Below are 20,221 nucleotides of genomic sequence, written 5' to 3' on the forward strand. Positions count from 1 at the left end.
TGTACTTGGGCCACCTTGTCGGTGGAGGCCAAGTTCAACCACTGGAGAGCAAGATACAGTCAATCAGGGACTGGGCTCCTCCAACCACCCAGACTCAGGTTCGAGCTTTCTTGGGCCTGACTGGTTACTACCGGAAATTCGTCAGAAATTACGGATCGATTGTGACTCCGCTTAATGAACTGACGAGCAAGAAAATGCCAAAAAAGGTTCAGTGGACAGTGAGCTGTCAAAAAGCATTCGATGACCTAAAACAGGCCATGTGCACGGCACCTATCCTCAAGAGTCCAGACTACTCCAAACCATTCATTGTCCAAACAGATGCGTCTGAGTTGGGTGTGGGAGCTGTTCTATCTCAACTGAATTTCGATGGTAACGACCAGCCCCTTGCTTTTATAAGCAGACGGCTGACCCCCAGAGAGAAAAATTGGTCAGCTATAGAGAGGGAGGCCTTCGCTGTGGTGTGGGCCCTGAAGAAACTGAGGCCATACTTGTTTGGCACTCATTTCAAGATTCAGACCGACCATAAGCCCCTCCTATGGCTAAATCAGATGAAGGGTGAAAATCCCAAAATGCTTAGGTGGTCCATTTCCCTACAGGGGATGGACTTCACAGTGGAGCATAGACCTGACACTGATCATGGCAATGCAGATGGGCTCTCCAGGTATTTCCACTTAGAACAAGAAGACTCACCTGGTCAAGGTTAGTTTATTGTCCCAACGTTTGGGGGGGGGGTCATGTAGGAGAGTAGGGTCTGCAATCCTATGATCACCCGGACTTTTTGTTTTTGTTTCACTGGTTTACGACTTTCTCGGGCTGTGGGCCTGCCAATCAGACCCACAGCCTAGCTGTTCTCTCACTAAATTGATGCGTGTACCTTAGGTGCATTACCCAATTGGAACTGGGCCACCCTGTCAGACCCTGTAACTCAGGGCATCGGTGAACCCAGGGCCTACCAGGGGCTGAAGCATGTATCATGCCACCCCTGGCTGGCCATCTAAATCTGACACAACTGGCTGCACGACAGCTGGGGCAACGTGGCGTACTCGCCCGTTGCTGTAGGTATAGTATCCCTATATCTAAACTCAAAATGGACACCGAGTTCCTATCAGTCACTCCTATGGCAGGCCTTAACAATCCTGAAGGCAGAGTGCGTGGAATCGTGTGAACTGGGCTCTGGCACGAGCCGAGCCCGGTTGCAGCTTGCGGAACCAAGACCCAATGGCTGTTCTATGATAACGCGTATCATATCGGTAACTTCGGTATAGCGTTATCAAGACATGTCGAGTAAGGTGTCATACGAATCGGGATGCTGCCCCCTCACCAATTCTGGCGACGAGGTTAGCATTCCAGCCTTCTAGAGGGACACGACATGTACGTAACTGTGAACCCCGGTTAAAGTTAACTGAAGCCTCAGCTCCACAAAATGGATGCTGCCACCACAGACACGAGTCTGACCTCCTGCTGCTGGGAGTCCTTCCAGCGAGGGGAGCTTGGACAAAGGGTTTCCTGTCGAGGGCGGTGTTCGCACCGTCCCAGACAGGGTTTGTGTATTCTGGGTAGGTAGGGCTTTGCAGGAAGGTGACTGCGGAGTGGCACCCCGGTGCTCACTACGCATCTGCCGGTTAGAACCAGTTCCAGGGGCGCGCAGCCCCTGACCTGGGGAAAGTCCGGCAGGGGAGAGGGGTGTAACTACCCCCCTTCCTGGTCCCACCCCAGGGGCAGGACCTAGTCACGTACCCACCCCTTTCTTTAGGATAAAGGCCGGAGCGGGGACCCTTCCAAATCAGATCATCTTTGAATCAAGAACTACTTTCTACGAAAGGACATTCAAGACTCTTCTCAAGATTTCTCCCTTGTGGCTAAGGAGTAGTCACCCTGCACCCGCAGGCACCATCTAAGAACTCTGCGGTTTGCTGCAAGTCCTTCCTCAGGAATCCGACGACCCAGCTCTACGAGAACCGGCTTCCCTGGCACCACTGACCTCTACCCACGTCGTCAGCTCAGCTGAGATCTGTGGGTGCGACGAAACCTCGAGGGACCGGCCATCATCAAAACCTGCACGCTTTCTTAACCAGCACGACCACCGAAGGAATTCTCTGGTGAGTGCTCTGGGGTCCGAGAAGCCCCGACCCTGAGCAGCTCCAGCACTGAAGTGCAGCCTCCCAGCATCTCCACGATCTGCGTGGGGCCCTTCTGCCGCTGCTCAGCACGTTGTCCGATCACTAGCCGCTGGCTTGTGACCCTTTGACGACGAACGACAACCAACGCTGCTGGTCTGGTTGCTCCAGACTAGCCTTCTGCTCCTTTTTACGAGAGGAGCACCGCGGACCCTCCTGGTCCACTCAAGACGCCATTTTAGGCCCACCACGTGGCCCTGAAATCTGCCAAGGCCTGTTGCCCCAATCCTGGGCTCAGCGACGCCGACAGCATCAATCTTCGTGGGACAGCTCGCACCTCCATCCTGGTCGCCGACAACGCCTCCTGGTCCGTGAGACTGCAGAGCCTAGCGTCGCCCACTCACCTAGTCGAGGTGATGGTCATCCGGTGCCTTCCTGGTACCCTCTGACTACTGGCTAGTAGTACGAACTTGGTCCCCTCTGCTTTCAGGTATCATCGATCACTGATCCAGGCTTGGATCTCTACGAACTATTCATCACTGGTCGCCGGCCAGCAACTCCTTCCTTCCGGCTCCTGGCTCATCAGCGAAGACCCCCGACGCCTGTAAAGACTTGTGCAGCCGCAGCCCTTGTGGCTAGGTAACCCCGACACTACGGTGTCTGCATAGCCTCCTTACTTAAGGGTCCTGAGTCCCTCGCTTCTGACTTGCCTTATCGGGTCCGCCCGAGACCACTAGAACTTTCCGTGCCCTCGGGCACTTGTTTTAATTGTGCACTTGAAGTATTTTCCTAAGAGTTTTGTTCTGTGCTTAGTACCCTGTCCTCATAAAGAGTCCAGGGCTGTTGTGATTCTAATAAATACACTGTTTATTTTCATAACACTTGTGTGGTGTCCTTTCACTTGGTGTTCAAGGGGTATGTGATGGTATTACAGCTGGCTTAACACGCCCTCTAGAGTTACCCCGAAGACTGCTCGTATCCCACTACTAGGATAGCTGGTCTAAGGTTGACTTACAACCAATCACCATAAGGGTCGTTTGGACCGATGCATAGTGGTCGCTAGAATAGCGAACGCTGCATATCGGGCCAACTTCTCACAATGCTGATTTTAGTATTTCCATGTTTGATTATTTGAATTACTACTAAGTCCCTAGTATCGTGTATTGTGTGTGCCCAGGGCCTGTAAAACAAATGATGCTAATAGGCCTGCAGCACAAATTGTGCCACCCACATGAGTAGCCTTTCAAAGGGTTTTTAGACCTGCCACTGCAGTGTCTGCATGCAGTTGTGACTGTTATGTCGACTTGTCAAGGGCACCCACTTGGCAGGCACTAACCTACCCTTCTTTTACATGTTAGATAGGCTCATGGTACCCCTGTGGGTGCAGTGTAAGTGAAAAGTATGACATGTACATGTGTGTGTGACATGTCCTGATAGTGAAATACAGTGTATTTTATTTTCACTACTGAAAGGCAATCTGTCCCATAGGATAGCATGGGAGGTACTTTATAACATCTTACAAGTATAACTTCCTACTAGAACGAGATAGAGAAATTGAGTTTAGTATGCGTTAACTTAGGATTTAAAAAACATCTTTTAGTAAAGATGAGTTTTATCTTGTGGTTTTGAAAATACCACTTTAGAAAGTGGATATTTTCTTTCTTAGCCATCATCTGTGCTTCTGTTGGTTTGTGTATTGACTGTCTGGTTTTGGAGTGACAGGGGCTGAGGATGGGCATTCACTTCAGCCAGCCACTGAGAGAGATGGATTCAGGTGTGTCCTGCCTTTCCTGAGTGACTGAGAGCTCGGCTGAATAGACCTGGGCTGCATTTAGAGTTGTGGGAGGAGATTTACTAGCACCTGAATAGGCCTGGTCTGCATTTAGATGCATTTAGAGTGGTGGGAGGAGATTTCCTTTGTACTTAAATAGGCCCTGTCTCCCTTGCACAATGCTGTCTCCACCTTCTGCAAGGAAGCTGGGCCAGAGAGGACAAAACTAGTCTGTACCGAGCTGAGAGACTTTTGCCACAAAAGAACAAAACAAAATGTGGTTTAAATATTGGGGGAAGACCCCACAACTTAAGATTACTGCAGAACTAAGGAACCTGCCAGGAAGAAGAGCTGGAAAATCTGTCAGGGGGAAATGCCACTTTGCTGTATTATCTGCTGTGTTGACCTGCTGCTTGATGCTTCTGTCTTGGGCAGGGAAAGGACTGGATTGTACTTTCATCATCCTGTTGTTAGAGTTTTCTTCAAGGGCTTGAAATAGAGCTTGCCTCCTTTTGGAAGCCACAGGGAGATAAAAGACTTCTAGAACTCTCTTGAATCAAGGAGACTGCCAATAAGAAGAGCTGGGAGAGCTGCCAGGAGGAGTACTGGCCCTTTGCTATTTTGTTGCTTTGCTGGGTTGGCCTCCAGTTGCTCCTTCTCCCTTGAGCAGTGAAAGGACTGGACTGAACTTTCTTCACTTGTTGCTGAGTACCTCTTAGGGCTTGAATTAGAGCTTGCCTCCTGTTCTCGAAGTCTCAGGGACAGCGACGACTTCACTTACCTCAGGGTACAGCCTCTGGAACCATGTGTTTCAGTTACCAGAGGGGGAAAAGCAGCCAGCACCATCACGACACTGCTGCAGGCTCTGTGCCACCGTTGCACTTTGCACCGTAACCCTGGTCTCACCGACGACAGCTGCCACCACTGAGCCGCTTACTGCACAGCGACCTGGCTAGGAGAAGGGTCCCTACTTAGACAGGGTAACTACCTGCCAACTAGAGACCCACATTTCTAACAGCAGCCAAGATACAAATGCTAACATCTGTCAGAGGCATTAAAGTTAGCAATCATAACAAATTGGACTCCTCGTTCTAATCTGTTCCATCTCTTCCTGTCGGAACTTTTAAAGTAACTAATCATTTTAATGAGAAAAATCACAGCATATTCAACATTCTTTATCCAGTAAGAGCAGCTACAAAATCCCAAAAGCCTGTGCACTGGTTCAATAATTAAATATACAAAGAATGATCCTCCATGAGCAGTAGAGAATATGGAGGGAATCCTCCTGTCCACACAAACACCTGTCTGTACAAAAAGAAACACACTTAGGATAAGATACTTTTTGATCTCCATTCAAGTCCACATTTTTCAGCTTCACACTCCAAAATACATTTTACCACCCCAATGACCCCAGTGAACAAATTCAAATCCATTTGTGCAGAATCTTACTCGGCTACAACTCCTCCGATAACAGCTTATGACAGTAAAAGAGTACACTTCACTCACAGAATCCAAATCAGGGACGATATTAATTTCCTCATAATCTAGCCAGAACCTAAACCTATTCCTCTTATCAGGAAACTTTCTCTAGGTCATGGTTTCCCTCAGTAGCATCTCAGAAGACATTTTGAAAACAGCCATCTCTAGCACCAACCCTTCTCCCTTTGCCTGATGCCAAGATGCATTGACAGGGATCATGTTGATGCCCTTATGCCTCTCGGTCTGAACATTTGAAATGTCTTTCTTACAGGGGATATTTTTCCGGATCCACTAAATATGAGATGCCCACCGCACCTAATGATGACTATGACTACTACAGACCCATTTCAGGGCTACCTTTCTTGCTACACGAATAGCTGCATGGCCAGAGATCTGTAAAAGACTGTTTCTGAAAAACAGTTACTGGAGTTAGACCTGGTCATAGCACAGAGTATGCCATTATCAAGATCATAGATGACTCCCACTGAATATTTTATACAGGCAAACATTGGACTTATTCATAGTCTTTGTGCCATCAACCATAAAATCCTTCTACACATATTATGTCAGAGGATGAACAACAAGTCATGATATTCAACTTGTACTAAGACTATCTGTCCACCAGAACAGAACACATAAGGCATGGTAGGACAGCATGCACAGTCTAAACCAATGTCTATCTTACATAAGCTCATGGACGTCTTGAATGGTACTTGTATGTAATATACATGAGACTGTGGACCTGATTAAATCTTGTTGGATGGGTTAATCCATCACAACAGAGACAGATATCCTGTCCGCCGAAATATAAATCCCGTTATAACCTATGAAGTTTATATTTTGGCAGATGGGGTGGTCGTCACCCTTGTGATGGAGTAACTTGTCTGCCTAGATCTAATCAGGCCCTGAGTTCCTCCTACTATCATCTTACAACTCAAGGGTTCCACACCCAGGTTGAACTACAGTATTTTCCATAACTCTGCAGTAGATCTGGGTTTTACTTTGGATAACCCTTAGCAAGAATTCCATATTTCAACAGAAGCTGTTGGGTCATTAATTACTTTGCACAATGAGTATGGGAATGCTCTACTTGTTGGATTGCCTAAATTCTGCAAATTCCCTCTCAAAACTAATTTCCCAGATTGATCACTGGGAAAAATATATCAGAATAATCTATTAAACTCCCTTAAAATCTCACTCCATCTATAAAACATCCTGTCTTACAAGTAAAGCAATGCACCCGAGCTGTGCACTTTGACTTGCACAAAACTAGAATTATGCATCAAATAGACCCTAAGGGGCACCACTTCTCAAAACATGTCTGCTTTTGAGAATCTGTTGTCAACTAAACTAATATATATTATTAACAATACAGATAAGAACCTTACTCTCGTAGCTCTAAAACTGGCTGCTTCCTATTGCGCGTCTTTACGAGGCAGCTGCAGAGTGTCCTATGCACAGACTCACTGTTTAACAGGGCTCGAGTCGGGGTACCATGCGGGTGGACGGCATCCCCCCACTTATATTACCGGGGGCGGTGGGGGGGACGCCGTCCCCCCTGCCAAACAGCTGGAGAGAGAAAGAAATGCTTTTTTGTTCTTAATTAAAGAAGATGATTTTCCCAGGAAAACCACTTTACTCGTCTACTCGCTCCACTTGACTGTTCGGATGCCCTCTTTGAACATATTTAGCAGGACATAGGCAGGTGCAGTAGCGCCGCGAGGGAGGCTGCATGCGGTTCAAACGAGACCATCCGAAGAAAATATTTTTCTGAACTCTGAGGGGGAAAAGAGAGTGTTAGAGGGAAGGGAGCTGTTTGTAAACAGACACTGACGCGCTGATGACACCCTCGGCTCGGATAACCGCGGCTTATCAGGGTTCATTGGCTGCGACAGTAGTATTTATAATGACTAATACGTGTATGAGCAGGCAATTTCCTGTAAATCAATGTACCTTACTCCAGGCGGTGGTTTTTCAACAACAAACCCCGGCCCTGGGAATAAAGGACAGTCTAATTATTTTTGATGTTTGTATTGTGAGCACATGGTTTAAAGCTTTATTTGAATTTCAACACGCTGCTCGATTTGCAGGAGATACAGAGTACATCCTACGTGTGTGGTGGAAGTAACATATCCGGAAGTGTCAACCAACCTTGTGTGTTTGCTTTGAACTCCTCCTAAACGTACCATTTGGATTCAGGGCTGTTTGATGTAACCTGTATTTGTGGCACTAATGGGCACTTTTTCCTGAATAAAAAATCCAAGCCTGATGGTGCAAGCCACCTTTCATGACGTCACCTCCGGTCGTAACGTCACTTCCGGTGACGGCGTCCCCCACTTATTTTTTTACGACTTGTGCCCTGCTGTTTAAAATGTGCTTTCCTGTCTTAAATCAGCATATTTCCATCATAAGAAGTTGCAAGAAATGCCTCTGTCCACTTTTGAAAAAAGAAGCGCTGATGAATACATGTACATACAACCCACATCAGCACACAGTCCCACTCGAACTGCGCCTCAACATGACAGACCATGCACGCTTCTGAACGCCAGGCAGGCAAAGACCCATCACAACGAAATATTCAATGAACACAAACTTTGTGCTTTATGTATAATCGCATCTTGGCTAAACGAGCCCTCTGGGCCCATACTTGACCTCTTCATCCAACAGAACTACAACATCTCTTGGGCAGATGCCAAAAAAAGGGCCGGGCCATAAACACTCCATCACCTCCAAAATGATCATCCATCGTCAATTCATAAGACATTTTAATGTCATAAGTTATCCATCAAACTATCCGATATTCACACAGTATATCTACACAGGTTCTGCAGTCCACCCCAAAACAACCAACTAACGGAATACTTAAGAGAGTTGCATGCTTCCATCTCTCGACCCCTGGACCCTTTATGCAAAAACTCTATCAAAGTCAACAACCTGTCTAAGCTACACAACCTTCAACGATCAGTTTCAGTTTCAGTTTCAGTTTCAGTTTTATTGGTCTTTATTCGGACTCGCACTATCCATAAAAGTACAAACATTTCTCATAATTTATCATAAAATACATTTACATATCCATCATCTTAAAGTTTAAAACAAAACTCAACTGTAAAACTATTCAATGAAAACATTACGGAATTATCACGAATATTCAATAGCAGCCTCAATACTAAAGTGCAAAGTGCAAGGTGCAAATATTTCAGGAGGTAGCAGCAAAGATGGACAAATTATTAGGTCACATTAAGATTACAGGTAGCAGTCAACGACCATCTTTCATCTCCTCCCTCAAGAAGAGGAAAGAATTTGAGGATTCAAACCGAGTCAACCATCTCTTGACTGGTATGACCTGTTTCCTGACCCTTTTTACAACCTCAACACATTCTTACACCTTCAAGCCAAAGTAAGTGAGTCATCTGAGCTCAGAGGATCAAACCTCAGTGCGGCAAGAACATTCCCAGCCCAATCAAACAGCACCACCCTTCAAAGGACGATGACAAGGTTAGAAAAGAGCACAGAAGTATCACTGCCACTGCAATGGGCATCACTGACCTTCTCCAGCTCAACCCTGCTACCCAGCAGCCTTCACACATACAAGGAGCACCCTCAGGAAACAGGAGAAGGGATGGAGGAAATCCAAATCAACTCACGGTCTTTCCAAACTAGCAAAACACATGAACGCCTAGTACCAAGCTATTGCCACAGTTAAATCCTCTAACATTCATAACAAATAAATTCATCACAAATTCAACACAACACATTAACAACATCACACCACATAGCTACCGTCCTGAAACCTGCAACAAGAAATGTGAGAAGTTTCTTCAGCATTTTATAGATCAAATAGGTGCCATCAAAGGTAATTTCGATGCAAACATACAAAATCGGTCTTGCCTCCAACATACTCTAATATTTCGAACACTTAAACACTGGTCTCAAAATGTGATCTAATCCAAATTATGAAACAATTCAAACCTATATACTACCACTGTGACCCCATTTCAGCCAAAACCACTCAACAGCTTACTCGTGGGCATTGCTTCATCATACGACCTAATAAGTTTCCTTTTAGATCATAAAACATTATCAATCTAATTAAAAACCATTCTAGTCACTCCTTTACTCAAAAATACAGGCCTCAGTCCTGCCGTCCTATTCGATCACCGCTCTGACTCTAACCTCCCGTATCCTGGAAAAGCCATTGCAGACCGACGTCCAACCACCTACACAACATCATGAAGGTCTGATTAACAACCACCAGTCTGTTTCAGAATTGGATTTAGTCCTGAAACTGCAACAGTCAAAATGATGGAAGGTGCGCAGCACATTCTTGGAAGCCGTGGTGGATTTCTGATCCACCTGTCAGCTGTCCTCAACGCGACTGACCAGGGAAGGCACTTTCGGACACTGAAGCATCGCTTGCAATTTCGTGGAACAGCCCTATACTGTTGACATCAACCTCAACAACAGACACCCTCTGGTAAAGATGAGAGATTAATACCTCTAAAGACATGGGGCCTCATTTATGAAAAGTGACGCATCGCTACGTGAAAACAGCAATGCGTCACTTTTCACTGCGCTCTCCCTGCGACACTAACGATGCATCATATTTACAGTACGACGCATCATGTCGCAAGGAGTTACAGATACGTCAGTATTTCTGACGTATCTGTAGGCGCAAAAGTGACGCATTGCTGGAGTGTGTCACAAAAGTGACGCAAATCCAGCAATGTGTACTTTCACATGGGCAAGTCCCATGTTTTTAGTGCCTGCGTCAGTCTTACGCCTGCCCTGAGGCAGGTGTTAGATTTTGATGCATTAACGTCCAAGAAATGGTGCAGTGAAATCTTATAGATTTCACTGCATCATTTCTATGACTCTATCTTGCGTCAAAACGCCCCCCTTGCATACATTATACCTGGCGCAGGTATGATGTGGTGCAGGAATTTACAAAGTGACGCAGTTACCTAGATGCGTTACTTTGTAAATATGGTGCAACAAGGCAAATTTTTTACTCCGCTGGTGTGTCACAAAAAGTGATGCCCCAGCAGCGTAAAAGTGACGCATAGCCTCATAAATAAGCCCCATGGTATGTGACATCCCTTAGGGCTCTAGCCTCAGGCTTTACTACCTCAGTCTCTGCAAGGAACCCTTCGGTCTGAGCCCCAAAAACTGAGCTGTCGCTAACCATCAGGGACTTTGTATCGGAAGGTCATAGCCACCCTGAGAAACTGTCTTACATTCCTGGAAACCTGGATGAAAGACCACTTTTGTCTTCTCAACCCTTTCAAGGCGGAATTCATAGATTTATTCAACTCTGCCAAGAATAAAATCAGCTATCCTCGATTTCACCAAAACTATACAGCTTCAGTCCCACACCTTCAATCCTGTGCTAAATCTTTCGAATTCACACTCGGTACAACAATTTATCCCACTCCACAAATGAATAAAAAGGCAAAGCCAGCACGCTGCCATCTACACAATCTCAAAATGTGTGCCACCAATTTAAAACTCCGGGACCTGCACTTATAATCCCAAGAGTGGGCTTTGGGAACGGTATACCGGTGGGTGTGCCAACTATGCCCTTGACACGCCCAAAGCTGCCCTCCACAGAGTCGTCAGATTAGTTCACTCTTAAAACAAATTCAACGCATTATTCCCATACACAAAGTCCTCCAGTGGCTCCCCGTTGATGCAACAAATTAATTCAGAATCTGCTGCCTTGTTCTGAAGGGCAGCCATAGTGTTATCTCTCCCTGGTGTGTTGAACTATCCGCTATATTCACAGGGCTAAGAATCATAAAAGCACTACTACTTGGAATGCCAAATTCAGAACTCCAGATAGACAACCACAATCATTCTTGGGAGCAGCCATTTCCAGATGAGGGGGAACTGTCTCCCATCTGAATGAAGAACCCTAACTTCGCCTACTACCTTCAGAAGACCACTCGCCGCCCCCCTCGTTTTCAGGTCATTCTTAAGGTCACGTTCCCTCGATGCTTCTCCATCATCCAGTAACACCTACGAATTGCGTACGTTTGCACATCCTTGTTATATACCACTCCCTACCTGTTCTTTCTAAACATATGGTATGAACGTGTTCTTTGTGAAGCGCCCTGAAGCCTAGCTGTCCAGACAGTCTACATAAAAATATATCACAATTTGCAATAGTGATTTGTTTCATTCCCTAAAACTAAATTAATTTTAAAAACAAAGCTAAATGGATAAACCAGCGACCCACACCCATATCAAATGCGCTGTAGATAGGAGAGAGACCTTTAGGCGAGTGGGCGTGTAGTGAGTAATGCTGCAAGAGGAATGCTGACGGGGTTGTGCTTTAGGGGTCCAATCCCAACCCAGGCTGCTGTCCTGTCCTGCATCATTGCCTCTTCAATATTCTTCGCTGGCTGGCTGACTCTGCATTGTGGAGCTAATCTTTGGAAAAGGTGCTGCGCGGCGCATTCCTGAAATAGCAATTTCTATATGCGTCTGGTTCCTTTGACTTCAAGTCTACGCGCACTATTTAATTTCCGCCACAAGATGGCACTGGATCGCTGCCAACACGTTTATTGTTAAATCCCACGAGCCTGGATAGAAAAGCGAAACGCATGGTCCACTTCCTACCGCAGGTGAGACGCACAAAAAGCTTCAGACAAAGAACATCGTTCCCTTAATGGGATGAAAAAGCGAATAATCAGACGCATGCTCCCAACTGTAATTTAACAGTCTCCTTTTGAAAGTCACGCAAAGTTCAACACAGTTTTTTTTATACTCAATTTATAATGTGTTTTCTGTCAAGCATGAGTACCTCATCCAGGTCTGCGAGGGGGTGCAGTTCCGTTTGGCATGGACCATCTGGAGACCCGAGCGCTATGCCCAGGATCACATCTGGGTCGGTTTCTAATGTGTTCACCTTTGAACCAAGAACTCTACATTTCATCTTTCCTCACCTTGTGCGTCTTCTGCGAGTATCCCTTAGCGAGCCATAACCTGTAGACAGGTGCGTATCAAATAAACATTAAACAAAATACAAGCCCTGGTACCCTACTGCTATCAGCAAAAAAACAGGACAGGCTGGAAATCCCCCTCGTGACTTGAGATAAGTCACTGAATATCTGCTTTTGTGCTGGATTAAGACAAGCGATTCTTGCAATTTCTTTTTTTCCTATTCTGTCTCATATTATCAATTGTATGTGACGTTGCCTCGTAATTTGCATTGTGCAAAGCTGCCTCTGTTGTGGACTCGAAGCGTTGTTTAGGGGACAGTGGCAACCCAGGCTCTCAGATTTGTAGAGGTTTTGACAGGGCTTGGGTGTGGTGGGTGATGACCATAGGTACGCTTCAGCGGTGCCACAGCAGACTTGTCGCTAAACTAGGCGTGCAGGTGCCGTATACATGTGGCATTAGATTGTTATGCACGGCTCTTAGTGATTCTAAGTTTTGTCATTTACTGCTGAAAGAGCACTATAACAATGGAACATTGAGCGAGCCTTCGAAAAAACTCTGTGCTTCTAATGGCCAGTAGTAGCCCCGAGCATCAACATGCCACTGTTTAACAAAGGCCTCAGTAGCCCGCAGAGAATTCAACTCCCTCAGGCTCCATGAGGCCTTTGTTTTACAAATTATAACATTCTGCCCTCTAGGGGTGGAATGTTATATTAGCCTTCCGGTTGAGCCTTTAACACTGAAGCGGGCCTTTAATGGTCGGAAGAGCCTACTAGGGCGGGCTCTAAAGCTATAATAGAGGCAAATAGAAATTGTTCCCATTGTTCCTAAGTTATAAAGGAATTCTGGGTTGCTCTGGAAGGGCTGTCTGAGTTCCTGTCATGCTTGCGCTGTCTCTCTGCTCCAGTCGAGTGCAGAAAGCACAGCTTTGGAATGGAGGGAAAGGGAAGGCACAGAGGATAGTTGATGGTACACCTTGTACATTTTTTGGGGGATGGGGGCAGGGGAGAGAAGCCATGTTACATATGGCTCCCTGGTTATAGCAGTACAAGAAAAGGTCAGATCATTTGGGGGGGGTCATACATAGCATACAATTAGAGATGGGTAAAATATGATTGTCAGATGTATTTCACCTGGGATTTACTGAGTGACAACATAGAAAAATTAAGCTTTACTCCTGATGTCTGTTTGAAGTCTCTTGGAGCCCTGTGTTGAAAGCCATGCATGTTAATCACGGTTGCACATGAATATAATGGTGGTCTCACCTGGCTTCTTATGCCTCCTCAGGTCTCAATAGATGCGAAGGAGCCACGGTATGTGGGAAATACTATACACAATCCAACCACAACATTTGCCTATCAGTGTAGGTCTCTGTAGACCCACAGTAACAGAGGGCAAATAGGACACGTGCTGCTGCCTCTGCACTTTGCTCTCATCTTTTTAATGTCACTCAGAACCATTCAATAAATACCCTCCCTTTATTCAATGTTACCTGTTCGAAATTACCATAGTTTGCCTGGTACTGACTGTAACACTCTGTGCAATTTGCCCTTGCTAACCGGGGGTAAAGTGAGCATGCTCCCCCTTTTGATATGATGAAATTGATATATTCCTAATTGGCATATTTCACTAATTTATAAGCCTCTAGTATATGGGAGAAGAGTAGTGCGTGGACTTGTAAATTAAATGTCAGGAGTGGGCTGCAACACCTATTGTGCACTGAAGTGACAGTGCAAATATGTCTGCAGGCCTACTATTATAGCCTGGCTGTGCAGTTTAAAACTTTAACATCAACCTGCCAAAATAACCCCTTTGGCAGGTCTAAAACTTTCTTTTAAATATTAATAAGTCACCACTACGTGGGCCTTACTGCCTACAAGCAGGTGCATGGTTTATTGTCACAGGCACATGTTAACTGACACTTCGGTAGGGCCCTTCCTTCTTCCCCCAGTCAAGCAGGCACGGATCCCAGTGCAAGAAGAGCTGCCCCTAAAACGGGTGTAGCATCACAACAGAGAAGCAGTTGCTCATGTCCAGGGCCACACATGTGGGGTGGGCACACAGGCTCTGCAAACAGGGAGATGGGCTTCACCATCTTGGATTTAGGCGTTGAGGGTATGATGGAATTGCTTTCAGTATGGTATACATAATGTGCTACAATAGTGGGCAGTGTTGCCTCTGGAAATTAGTCCTCTATTGTTTAGGGTGGGGCCAGGAGTCACCCCCACCAATAGGCTGGTGACTGCCATAAATGAGGCACATAGTACCATCCTCAGAGCATTGTAGGTTCCTGTGGAAGAACAGAAGTGGACTTGAACTGCTGTCTGTGACTTGAGAAGGGCCTAGAAGAGTGAACCTCCTCTCCCTCTTAAGCCCAGGACAAATAAAGGGTCTCCAAACTCCTTTTCAAGCTACAAGAATGCAACAAACTACTAGAGGCCTTTCTAGCTACTGCCAGGCTGACCAGGTCTTATTGGACCTGCCCTGGAACCTGCTGCTTGCCTGTGCTGGAGTGAGTCTTGACCCCCCCAAGTGCTGTCCCTAAGGTCCTAGACATTTGGCTGGTGTCAAAGTGTACTCCTAATATATCCTGAAACCTGGACTTACAAAACGTTTTGGCTACCCAGACCTCCAGCCGACTGAGACCAGCCTGCCAAGCCAACCAAACAAAGGTATGTTCTCTCTGGGCCAATATTTCAGGTTGCTCTCACTCTGAAGATTTTAACAACAGCAAGTCCGATTCAGCAGGACTTCACAGACAAAGTATGTGGCCAAGTGGAGCCTACTTTGGTCACAGACTGCAGCCTTTCCCCAGCTGGATGAATCTGATCTTTAAAAAAGTGACTAAGTCACTACACGGGGCAGAGTGCCAAAAATATGTGACCAGTGAGAGACCTTCTCTGGGTGCCAAATTAAGATTTCTTCCGCACTAAGCTTTCTCGTCAAAAGTCAACGGCTTCTCCAAGACCTTGTCCAGTGTCTGTCCGACAACATGGAGCCCTCTTCAGCCTCAGCCTGTTGCCCAAGTGTTTTGGTTTCCATTCCAGATACGAAGGGCCTTATTTAGATCTCAGTGGATGGAATACTCCATCACCAATGTGATGGATATCCCATCTGCCATATTACAATCTCCATAGCATATAATTGGATCTAAATATGGCGCATGGAATATTCATCATGTTTGTGCCTCTGCCAAGATCTAAATCGGGCCCTGAGTCCGAAGGTAAACCTATGGGGTCAAACATGATTTCAGTATCCAACCCGTGCTCCATCTCGGTCGGCCATAGCCTGCGCCTAGGTACCACTTAAGCGAAAGTAGTTGCAGTAGCGGCTCCTGGAGGGAGAGCTATGGGTCTGTGAGGCGAAAGCCGGGGTGGCGGGTAGTAAACTCCGGCTCATAGCCGACCGGAGTAATATTAATAAATAAATAAATAAAAATAATTTAATTGCGAGCGCTGCATCGCCATTTGGCGTTTCAGCATGCGCAATGAAATTTGTTTTATTTATTTATTTACATTACTCCGGTCGGGAGTGAACTGGAGTTTACTACTCCCGACCGTGCCCCTTCCCCGCCTCGCCGTCACCGCCCCGCAGCATGGTCTCCAGGCGCCGCTACTGACTAGTTGACCGTGGTTGGGGCTAAATACTTTTTGACACTATTTTTATATTTAACGCTTAAAAATTAATAACTTCTGAGGACATTTTTTGAGATATTCTCAGAGGAAAAAAATACTGCTGTCAGATCAACTGACCTGGATTTATTTGTATGTAATGCTGGAAAGGGTGCCAATATCCTATTTGTCCCTAAAAGGCCTACTAAGGAGCTGCACATGTTAGTACCGGACCTTAGCAGTAAGTACATGAGTTGGGCACTCTATTCAATTTGATATGGGAATGTGAGGCCACATGAATATTTCAGCCCTGCCATGAAGAAGCATACATTCAAATTAAATCACATGCAACCCCGCGAAATGTAGCAAAAACAACTCAGGAATCACGACTTAGCACAGTGCAGAGCTGCAGTTCAGAACAAAAAGGGCACCAATAAATACACCTCTGCAGCTAAACGGGAGCCAATTAGAGTCCACCTGGCCTACCCTGTGGCCTGACAATAATAATTCAAAGGTTAAAATCAGGCACTCATAAGAGATAAAAGACCAACCATGAACCACATGTCAAAAACCGAATGAATTGAATGTCACCCTTCCTTAGCAGCCATTACAGCTGCTATCAGCAATCTTTGCAAAGTTCAACAGTATCCATCAAGGTCCCTATTATACAAAATAAAGGACATGGAGCATTAAAAGGTATTTTGTTTTGGGAATATTGTTAAATAAAGAGTTTTCCGTGGGAGGCCTGCCCATGGGGACATTCCATAAAGCCAGCACATTTTACTCTACAGGAGGCCTACAGATCAGCCGCTGCGTACCAGGCATCCCTTGTTTTACAGCTCCTTTGAGTGTGTTTGTGTGTAGTAATACAGGCTCTTGGGGCTTGCTCGATCCAGGGGCGTAACGCAGGCCCCTGCTGGGGGCTTAATTTGAGCCGGTGTCTGCCGGTGCACTAAATTATTATCAATTCCTTTTTGTGTATGCTTGCTAGCACCGGCTGCTAAATAATACCTCTGCGCAGCTGTGGTGTGTGCTACCTTTGACATCTTTTCACAGTACACAGCTGTGGTGCGTGCTTCTTCCCCCCCCCCCATTGCACAGTACACAGATTAAAAATTAACCGCACCTTTTAACGTTCGCGTTTTTTCAGCACTGTGGTGCGCACTTCCTTTCACACCTCTGCGCAGCTGTGGTGCGTGCTACCTTTGACATCTCTGCACAGTACACATCTGTGGTGCGTGGCTTCATTTCCCCCATTGCACAGGACACAGCTGTGGCAAGTGCTTCCTTTAACCCCACTGTACAGTAGTGGTGCTTGCTTCCTTTCACAACACTGCACAGTGCACATATGTGGTGTGTGCCTCCTTTCACCCCAGTGCACTGCTGAGGTGCGGGCTTCCTTTCACCTAATTACACATTGCACAGCTGTGGTGTGTGCTTCCTTTCACCCACTGCACAGTGCACACCTTAAAAATTGGCCGCACCTTTTAACATTCACGTTTTTTCAGCACTGTGGTGCGCTCTTCCTTTCACACCTCTGCGCAGCACCAGCACAGCCCCACCACAGCATCAACACAACACCACCTCAGGTGTAACTCAGCGCAAACTCTTCACCAGTGCAGCATCAACTAAATATCACCAAAACATCACTCATCACCGCCTCAGCATCACTCAGCACCACCCAGAATCAGTCAGCACCACCCCAGCATCCCTTAACACCACCTCAGCATCACTCAACACCACCTCATCATCAATCAGCACCACCTCAGCATCACACAACACCCCCTCAATATCACTCGGCACCACATCATTATCACTCAGCACCAACAGGCACCAACTTCCACAAGAACACCACCACCTCAGTATCAAACAGAACCAGTTAAGCATCAGGACATCACCAGCCCATCATCAGCATAGCAGCAATGAAGCACCAAAAGAACCCACCACGGAATTAGCACAGCACCAAATCAGAACCAGCGCAGCAACACCTCAACACCAAGTAATCCCTAATGCAGCACCATTTCAGCATTAACACAGCACCACATCAACACCAGTGCAGCATCACCTCAGCACTAGCACAGCACCAGACTTACATTACTTAGCACCACTTAAACACAGAGCACCAACAAAGTATCACTGAGTACCACCTCAACATCACTCAGCACCACCTAAGTATCATTCACTACCACAACACCATCACTCAGCACCACCACAGCATCACTAAGCAGCACCTCTGTATCACTCAGCGCCACCTAAGCACCAGCACAGCACCATCTTAGCACCTTATCACCAAATAACAATATTAGCATCAACACAGTAACACCTCCTCAACAGTGCACCACCAGTGCAGCAACAAGTCACCATCAGCACAGCACTACCTCAGATGCACTGCAGCAACACCTTATTTTCAACACAGCACCATCTCAGCGTTAGCACAGCACCACCTCCATATCAGTGCACCACCACCAGTGCAACACCAGCTCAGCACCTGCACAGCCCCATACCAGCAGCAATTCAGAACCAACACAGCACCACTTCAGCATCACCTCAACACAGAACAAAAACAACAATGTAAATAAAATTACACATAAATGATGAGATGAAATTAAGAAATACCCATTCATTCATTAATGGTACCACTGTTGTAGAATGCTATGGAATTTATGCTCCAAGCCGTGTTCTAAGTGAATCGCTGTGGGGCACGAAAGCCATTTTTGTTCCCCTTTTTCATACCCGTCCTTCTCTGCTGCCAACTGTCTTGTTTTGTGATGTGGACTGCTGCACACAAGGTGATGTCTTGTGGTGAAAAGAGTGGCAATAGGACAGTTGTTACCCCAGGTGTCATCACATGATGTGAAAGGTAGCACGCCTCACAGCTAAGCAGAGGCATTATTTAGCAGCTGGTGCCAGCAAGCACGCACAAAAAGCATTATGTGGAAAGAAAATATGACAACTAGATACGTGGGTAGCATGGTTTCTAAAATAACTTTGAATAGACTCCTACCTTCCAAGTTCTTACAGACAACTGACAATTCTAAAGGCGATATGCAGGTTCAATCTTACAAAACAACGTTTACACTTACAAAAACAGATTCCTGATTTGTTAAATGTAAGTTCTAATAATTCAGTGCCCATGTGCGCACCAGCAGACACCAGCTCAAATTAAGCCCGAGCAAGGCCTACGTTACGCCCCTGGATCGAGCGAGCACCAAAAGCGATTTGGGGGAAAGAAACAAGCACCACAGCTGAGCACTGCACAGGGATGTCAAAGGTAGCACGTACCACAGCTGTAAAGAAGTGTGAAAGGAAGCGCGCACCACAGTGATGAAAAAACGCTAATGTGAAAAGGTGTGGTTAATTTTTAAGATGGTACCAAAAAAGAAGCGACAATAGAGGCCAACTACAGAGTACAGCAAATGTCTTGACAATAACATACTAATACAAAGATAACGGTGCAGGAAGAGAGTGCTGACATAGCTGTAATGCGAGTGCTGGAATAAAGAAGCGCACACTCTTGTGGCGGTGGGGTCTGTCCCTTGGCCAGGGTGGAGGGGACGTGCCTTGTGAGGAAAGCTGCAAGGTCAAAATGAAACATGATCCACAATAAATGGCACCCTGCGCTCCGCGGCTCGCTCCCGAGAGCTAACCGCTGTGGGAGTAAACATTTTCAGAAAAGGTGGGACATGCACCCGCCTTTAGCCAATTGCATGCTTTCATATTTGAAAGCCACTTGCAGAGGCCAATAGCATGTGTGGAAAATCGAACACCACACACACAAGTTTGCAGAAAGTCTGAAGTGATTCCAAGAGGTCTGCTCCTAGAGTAGCGGATGTGCGTTACGCTAGGCTCTACCTAAAGATAAACTGAAGCAAAATAAGCTCTACCATTCCTGTCCTCCAGGGGCACTGTTGTATTTGCAAAAAACAGACCAAATCAATTTCACCAGTTTCCCTCCTTGTGTAACAGGGGATGAAATAATCAGTATTGGCACCAAGTCAAACGTGGCACAAACTGTATTTAATCCTTTGACTAGTTTACATACTAAAATGTAGAGAAAATATGTTTACACTACAAATCTGAATCGCTCTGGGGAAATAAGTGTGTGCACAGTTTTGTAGTACTGGATTAGCCAAGTAGTGCTCAAATAGTTGTACACTGATATTAGCACCATTGCAACGCTTGTTTAGTGTATGAGACATCATGTCAGCCATATATTTTATTCTTCCTATATCATCAACAGAAATGTGACTCAAACAATTCTAAAGTGCAGTACATTGTCAACCATTTCCTCCCAAACCCCCCAG

At 46.0% G+C, this 20,221-nt stretch overlaps 1 protein-coding gene across 1 annotated transcript in view; it reads right to left on the reverse strand.

The window, feature by feature from the left end:
* The window catches only part of SLC6A5 (solute carrier family 6 member 5), a 281,258-nt gene that overhangs the window by 200,990 nt on the left and 60,047 nt on the right, over positions 1 to 20,221 (reverse strand). The window lies entirely within an intron of this gene.

The sequence above is a fragment of the Lissotriton vulgaris genome, chromosome 2_2 (genome assembly GCF_964263255.1).
Source record: "Lissotriton vulgaris chromosome 2_2, aLisVul1.2, whole genome shotgun sequence".
Lineage (NCBI taxonomy): Eukaryota > Metazoa > Chordata > Amphibia > Caudata > Salamandridae > Lissotriton > Lissotriton vulgaris.